The sequence below is a fragment of the Nicotiana sylvestris genome, chromosome 6, assembly GCF_000393655.2.
Source record: "Nicotiana sylvestris chromosome 6, ASM39365v2, whole genome shotgun sequence".
Classification (NCBI taxonomy): Eukaryota; Viridiplantae; Streptophyta; class Magnoliopsida; order Solanales; family Solanaceae; genus Nicotiana; species Nicotiana sylvestris.
This window is the reverse complement of record NC_091062.1, coordinates 77,607,646-77,616,005: the sequence shown is the minus strand read 5'-3', so window position 1 is coordinate 77,616,005 and position 8,360 is coordinate 77,607,646.

Sequence of the window (8,360 nt, the reverse complement as noted above, 5' to 3'; positions counted from 1 at the left end):
TGCAAATTTAAACTTTTTATCGCTTTTATTATTGTTATTTTTTTTCAACGAGAATTGCAACGTCGTGAAAACGCATCTCGAACCATGTCACATCAATGCACCCGTGGTTGTTGACACGTCTCGATTCCGTTGAGATTTGGATTTGGGTCACATAAGTGTGCACCCGAGTTTAAGAAAGTAAATTATTAAAGGCGCGCCTAAAGCGACTAGCGTATTATTATTTTGGGTAAGGCCGTGAAATTTTACTATACGGCCCATCCCGAAGTCTAAGTAATTTTACCAACACGTATAGAGGGCCCCACAACTTGTATACTTTTGTTTGTTGAGGCTCGTCTCACTCATTATTTTTAAAAGAATTTACAATGTCGTGGAAATTCATCTCGAACCACGTCACAATCAATGTACCCGTGATTAGAGACACATTTCGACTTTGTTGAGATTTGGATTTGGGTCACATAAATGTGCCCCCCCCCAACGGGTTTAAGAAGGCAATGTTATTAAAGTACGCGCCTAAAGAGACTAACGCGTGGTTATTTGGGGAAGACCGTGAAATTCGCTAACGGCTCGCCTCGGAATCTAAGTATTTCAAATATAAATTTGATGAGGGCCCACGACTTATGTGTTCTATTTAGCGAGGCTCGTCTCATTTCATTTATAGGTCCATCCTAAAGTGAACTAAAATTTTCTAATCAATTTGTCTCTAAAACTAAGGAAAAATCCTAATCGATTTTGTCAAGGGCCTAAAACAATAATTGTAAACCAAATATGTCTCAGGGCTCAAGGATAAGCCCGAAAAATGTGAATTTGCACGACCAAAAGCCGGCCCAACGTAGTCTTTGGCCCAGGCCCATGTGAGTATACAAATAAGGTAAAACCCGGGCCATTCGTTAAAACGCTTAAGCTCGGATGGCCTGGAATTAGGTTGACCACTAGACCGACGCAGCTTCAGTTGAATCAAATCAAGTATCCATCAAAATTACTGCGTCCTCTTACTAAAATGAGCAGAACATGGTTTGAAGATTAGATTATTTTAACTACTTTCTGTTTTTACTAAAGGTGAAAGAGCAAATTAAGAGGTAGCTTTGAGTTCGACAACAAGATTGCATATCAAGCCTTCAAGGATTAGACTATTGGTCATACACTTCTACCAACGCTAGTTAACACCTATATATTAAGAACTAATCTGCATGGTATGTGTTACTGCAATACAATACATGCTCAACTGGACATCAAACTCGATTTCAAATCCAACTGTTTCCGACTTTTCTTTTTAAACATAAATGAACACTAAACTACACATACACCTATTGTACTGAATTGTAGTTAGATAGTCACGAATTTGAATTGGTTCGAAGCAGTTCAAAGGCAGTTTATTACAAGTTATTCAGCCATTCCAAATTACTTAAGCAAACAGTCCTAATTACAATTCAAACCATTACATTCAATTATAAAGAAGATATAGTAGCTACTGAAGTTTTCCAATGAAGTTAGGTTTCCATTTCATTTTATTTCAGCCAAACTCTACATGATGTGGAGATTCAACATGTACCTGGATTGGAAAACAGGACAGGAAGAAAGAGAAGTCAGCAGCAGGTAAGCAGCAGACAATGCAGCAGCAATGGGATTCAGAACAGCTTCAAAAAACCAGTTTTAAAACCAGAATAACACTCAACCACAACCCAGAATGGGTTTGTCAACCAACAACAATACATACACCCAACAAAGAACAAACTGAGCTCGGATAAGTTCAGAAACATAATCAATAGACTGCCAAATAGATTCAACAATCAAAAGGGGCAAGAACCAGTGCTTGGAATCTAAATTCTGCCTAGAACTCAATGGAACAATATCCTTTCTCTTAAACTCTCTCTTAGAACTGATTCAAGACTCACAAATGTTCTCTCAGATTGACTTTTTCTCTCTCCGGGTCTCTCTTCAGATTTTGTAGGCCCCTCCCTCTGTCTAAAAGTGACTCTATATATAACCCCCAAAACAGGCCTGCCCCCTCAACTCTCAAAAACACTTTAGGCAGAATTTTTAAACTAATTCTGCCCATCATCTCTCAAACCCCACTATATTATATTTTCCCTCTTTTTAATTCATTTGTTCCCCACTACCCTTGTCTTTTCTTTATTTAAATTTAAATAAGTATGGGCACCTATTTCTTAATCCATTTCCTTTAAACCTTCCCCCTACCATTATGTTTTGTTCCCCATTAGCACTAAACAATTGCATTAGTTTAATGGTACTTTAGTACCCTACTGTCAGCCCACTCATCTTAAGCCATTTTCAGACCTTTTAAACCCCAAAATACCCTCCTAAAGCCCTTGAAATTACAGTTATAACCAATTCTCCTAAGTTCTGAATGCAACCTTATGACTCACTACTATCTAGTTGACATTATCATATCAACACTGAATTCAAACCAATGTCAGATTCATTTCAGACCCTAAACAGTAGGATTCGATTCATTTGCTTAAGCTTGATTCAAATAGCAACAAAATAAAGACCAAGGCTTTTAATGACTCAGAACACCCTTAAAAGGCATGACACAACAGGTTCAGGTGACAACCAAAATAACAGTTGTGACTAAGCAGTTCGACTCACCAAGCAATTCAAAACATTGCCAATGACCAAGCAATTCAAAACAATGTGACGAACTGAATATACCCACAGGCTCAGTTCTAAGTTCAACTATACCAACAGGCTCATTTCAACACAACATTTAGGACAGAAATAAAGCAGGAGGGGAAACAGACTAGAATGAACCATGAAATCAAAACCAAAATTAAACTACTATCATGTTAAACTAACACTCAAACCTACCGGACTAATCGACGACACTTATTCAATCGATTACACAACAAACAGAAGTAATGATAAAATTGGACCAAATAAAAGGTCCGATGAAGAAAGATAGAATCAATCTACAAAACTGAAAAAAATCAATAAAGCTACACTTAAACAAAGTAAACAGAATAAACAAACACAAAAATGGAACAAACAGGAAAAGGAAAATACCTCAGGAACTCGGAGACTAGACGATCCTGACTTGGACTTTGACTCGGACCTTTTTGAGGTCGAACGGACCTTAATCGAGTGTTCTCAATTTAGAACACTTCGACTAAGGTCCACTGGACACCCAAATTCCTTTTCTTCGGACAAACTTCAACCTTTGGTTTTCTAGGGTTCTTGGGGGTTCGATTTGGGGTTCGAACGGTTCTGGTCTGTTTCGAACCAAACCAACGATGGTTTGGTGACGAGGGAGGTCAGGGAGATGTCTGGTATGAGTTTGGGACTGGTTGGGGTAGGTTTAGGTTCTGCTCGAATCTTCGATTGATGATTCGAGAAGCTGGAGGTTGATTCGAGGCAAACGGTTAACAGATCCGTAACGAGGGTGGTCCGGGGGTGCCTTGGTGTGAGTTTGGGACTGGTTGGGGTGGGTTTCAAGTTTTGCTCGAATCTTCGATTGAAGATTCGAGAAGCTACAGTCTGATTCGAGCAAAACGGGTAAGGGATTCGTGGAGAGGGTGGTTAGGTGCTCTAGGGGTGTTGGTTTCATGGTCATCGGCGTTGTTGCCGCCGGCTTTCAGGCGAAAGGGTTTCAGGGCGGCTAGGGTTTCGAGGGTCATTTGGTTGGTCTCTGAAGGAGACGATGAACAGGGGTATGGTTTAGGGGGTGTGAGGTGAGAGGTTGGGCTTATATACGGAGAGGGGTGGTTTAATCCTGGCCGTTGGATCAAGCACGATCAACGGCCTGGATCAATTTACTTAAAGGAAATGGCGACGTTTGGTCTAAGTGGGGGGGGGGGTGGCTGGATCCAGGTAACGGGTCGGGTTTGGGAATGGGTAAGGGAGATTGAATCTCAGCCGTTGGATCGATTTAATCCAACGGCCTTGATTAAGTGTGACCAGACGACGTCGTTTTAAGACGTCTCTGGCCAGGCCAACTGGACCTGGTCCATGGGTGATTTGGGCCTGATTTTTTGCATTGAACTTGGCCCAATTTTCACTCTTTTCTTCTTTTTCCTTTCATTTTCTTTTAATTCCTTTTCAACTAAAAATCCTAATTAAATTATAAAATTGGCAATTAACTAAAACATTAACTCTTAATACTAGCTATCACACGAAATTAAACATCAAATAAAGATAAACACACAATTCGGACATTAAATGCAAAAAATGCAAAGTACATATTTTTTGTGATTTTTCCATTTTGTAAAACAAACTTGATTATTTAATTAAGTCCTAAATTGTAAAATTAAATCCTAAATGCACATGCAACACATATTTTTGTATTTTTCTTAACTAAAGTAGAAATAAACATGCACAGACAAAATACAAATAAATCACAAACAACACAAAATCATTTTATTTTGAATTTTTGGGAGTAGTTCTCATAGGGCAAAAATCATGTGCTCACAATTATTATATATGCTTTTTATGTGATGGACTGGACGACAATACGTAAGTGGTCCGTGCGAGTTGAGTTATTATGGTATATGAGTTATCCGTGCGGTTGTTATGATTATGTCACGTGAATGGTCCGTGTAACATGTGAATAAGGATCCATCCCCTTAGGGTTGTTCTCTCATGATTCTCCCTGATGACGTACATGCCGATTATGAAAACTGATCAGTGGTGTATCTTCTCTATATGCAGACTCCTTGGAAGTATACATGATTTTTACTACGTATCTTCTCTATATACTAGTTCCGAAATGTATACATACCTTTTATGAGTATCTTATCTATATGCTACATAATTTAAGAATGATTCGAAATACATATCTTCTCTATATGTCAATCTGTGTAGCTTGACTTACTTTTTCAAACATATCGTCTCTATATGGAACTGTAGTTGAATTAGTAATACTTCATGCCTATATGCAAAGTTGTTAAACTGGTATGATTGTCACGACCCGGATTTTCCACCCTCGGGAGTTGTGATGACGCCTACTAGTGAAAGCTAGGCAAGCCAACCAACTGAACTATTTACCGTATTTTCATTTTTAATCTGATAATAGTTTAGAGCCAACGATTAGATAACAACATAATTGAATAAGCGGAAGACTGCATTGTAAAGATTTAATAATACTGCTAATACCAATCCATAACAAATCTACCCAAGACTGGTGTCACAACTTCACAGACTGTCTAGGAGTGCTACAAAAAAGTCTAAAAGAAATAAATACAACACTGTCTCTGGAAATACATGAAAAAAACAGGAATAGTAGATAGAAGGAGACGCCAAGGCCTGCGGACACCTGCAAGACTACCTCGGGTCGCCTGATGAACAAGAAACAACAATCTCACTACGGTCCGAAGTCTACAGCACTGGGATCTGTACAAAAGAGTGCAGAGTGTAGTATCAGCACAACCGACCCCATGCGATGGTAAGTGCCTAGCCTAACCTCGGCGAAGTAGTGACGAGGCTAGGACCAGACTATCAAATAAATCTGTGTAGTTAAATCATATACAACGGAAAAGATGAATAGTAATGTACAGTTAAGTATAGGAGGGGGTAACATGCTGTGGGGACATCGAATAATAACAGAAGAATAACAAATAAATATGAGGATCACCACAGTTCAATTGAAAATAGGAAGGGAGGGGGATTAGACTGCGGGGTACAACAGGTATCAATAGGAAACCAACAATTAAATGTAGAGTAATAGTAACTCAGTTATCAATAAAAATCAGGAAATCGAAGACAAGTGCACGGTATCACCCTTCGTGCTTTAACACTCTCTCACCAAAACAATATACGGCATCACCTTTCGTGCTTTAAAACTCTCTCACCAAAACAATACACGGCATCACCCTTCGTGCTTTACACTCTTCCTCATCCAAGTAACAATCACAAGGAAAATAGGGTAAGGGAATATATAATATCAAAATAAAATCAAGTAACAACAGATAATCAGTAAATAAACGTAAAGGACAATATAACTCAATTATCAGCAAGAATCGGGAAAATCAAGGACAAGTGCACGGCATCACCCTTCGTGCTTTAACTCTCATCCTTACCATAAAATCAATATAATCAGCATGGAATTGTACATCGTGCGGTACGACATCACCCTTCGTGCTTTACATTCTTCCTCACAAAATCATACACGGCATCACTCTTCGTGCTTTAACACACTCTCACCAAAACAATACATGGCATCACCTTTCGTGTTTTACACTCTTCCTCACCCAAGCAACAATCACTAGGGCAAGGGAATAAATGGAATTACAATAAGAATCCCGGCAAGGGAACAATAGTTCAACGATTAAGTCCCGGCAAGGGAACAACATCATAAGAAGCATCAACATCCCGGCTAGGGAGATAACATTAAAAGCAACAAATTCCCGGCAAGGGAGATAATATAATGATTCTCTTCTCTTTTTCACTTTTACTTCTCAACTCACTTCACAACTTGAGCCAATGCTCTAAAAGGTTCAATTACCACTTATACTTTCACATTTCATTGTACAACTTGAGCCAACACTCCTCAATGTTCAAATGTCACAATTACTTCCACAAACTTTGCCCAACAACAGAAATCATCACCAAATCATGAATAATACAACGAAGTCATAATAATCACAATATAAGACTCACGGGCATGCTTGACACCAACGTATAAATACTCGTCACCATGCCTATATGTCGTACTCAACAAATACCACATAGCAAATAGGACTCGACTCCTAATCCCTCAAGCTAAGGTTAGACCAAACACTTACCTCGATGTTACAAATACAATTCAAGTCTCTACTATCGCTTTACCTCTTGATTCCACCACCAATTCGCTCGTATCTAGCCACAAGTTACTTAATTACATCAATAAATGCTAAATGAATCAATTCTAATACATAAAAATGAGTTTTCTAAAGTTTTACCCAAAAAGTCAAAACCCCCCGGACCCACATGGTCAAAATCCGAGGTTCGAACCAAAACCCGCTTACCCATTCCCCTACGAACTCAAATATATAATTTATTTTGAAATCGGACCTCAAATCAAGGTCCAAATCCCCAATTTTTGAAAAATCTAGGTTCTACTCAAAACACCCAATTCCCCCATGAAAATCATTAATTTTGAGTTGAAATCATGTGAAAAGATGTTAATGATTGAAGAAAACGAGTTAAAATTGACTTACAATCGATTTGTAAGAAGAGTTGTCTTTTAAAAATCGCCCAAGAGTGTTTTGGTTTTGAAAGAGTGTGAAAAATGAAAGATTTTCGGCTAAGTTATAAAATTGCAGGTCGCAGATGTCGCAATTGCGACTAGGGTTCGCAATTACAAACCCAGACTTCTGCTAGCTCGCATTTGCGAAGTGACCCTCGCATTTTCAAGGTCGAAATTGCGAACATACAATCGCACGATAACATGCCCAAATAGGGAGTATCGCATTTGTAAAGGAAAATCTCGCATTTGCGAGGAAGGGCTGGCCTAGGCTGTTTCGCATTTGCGACTCAACCTTCGCATTTGCGAAATCGCATTTGCGAGCTAGGCTTCGCAAACGGGAAGCCTGCAGGCCTGCAATGAAACAGCTAAAGCCTGCAATTTCTTAAGTCCAAAATCCACCCCGTGGCCTATCCAAAACACATTGGAGCCCTCAAGGCTCCAAACCAAACATGCACAACAACCTAAAAACATCATACGGACTCGCTCGACATTCAAATCACTTAAATAACATCAACAACTATGAATTTATCATCAAAATCATGAGATGTTTAAGAACTTCAAATTTTCCAATTTTCTCAAATACGATCCGATTCACGTCATCTCAAGTCCGTTTATTACCAAATTTCACAGACTTATCTTAAATCACATATAAGACCTGTACCGGGCGTTGGAACCAAAATACGGGCACGATACCATCAAGTTTTAAACACATTTCACTTTTAAAAACTCATAAATATTCCAGAAAATAATTTTCTTCAAAAATTCATTTCTCGGGCTTGGGACCTCGGAATTCGATTCCGGACATTCGGCCAAGTCCCATATTTTCCTACGGACCCTCCGGGACCGTCAAATCATGGGTCCAGATCCGTTTACCCAAAATGTTGACCAAAGTCAACTTAAATCCATTTTAAAGTCAAAATTCATCATTTTTTCACAGATTTTCACATAATGGCTTTTCGGCTACGCGCCCGGATTGTGCACGTAAATCGAGGTGATGCCGAAAGAGGTTTTTAAGGCATTAGAACACAGAATTTACTTTTAAAACAAGTGATGATCACATTCTCCACCTCTAAAACAATCGTTCGTCCTCGAACGGACAGAAGAAGGAAGTACCTGAGTCGGGGAAAAGATGGGGATAACTGCTCCGCATATCGGACTCGGACTCCCAGGTCGATGCCTCAAC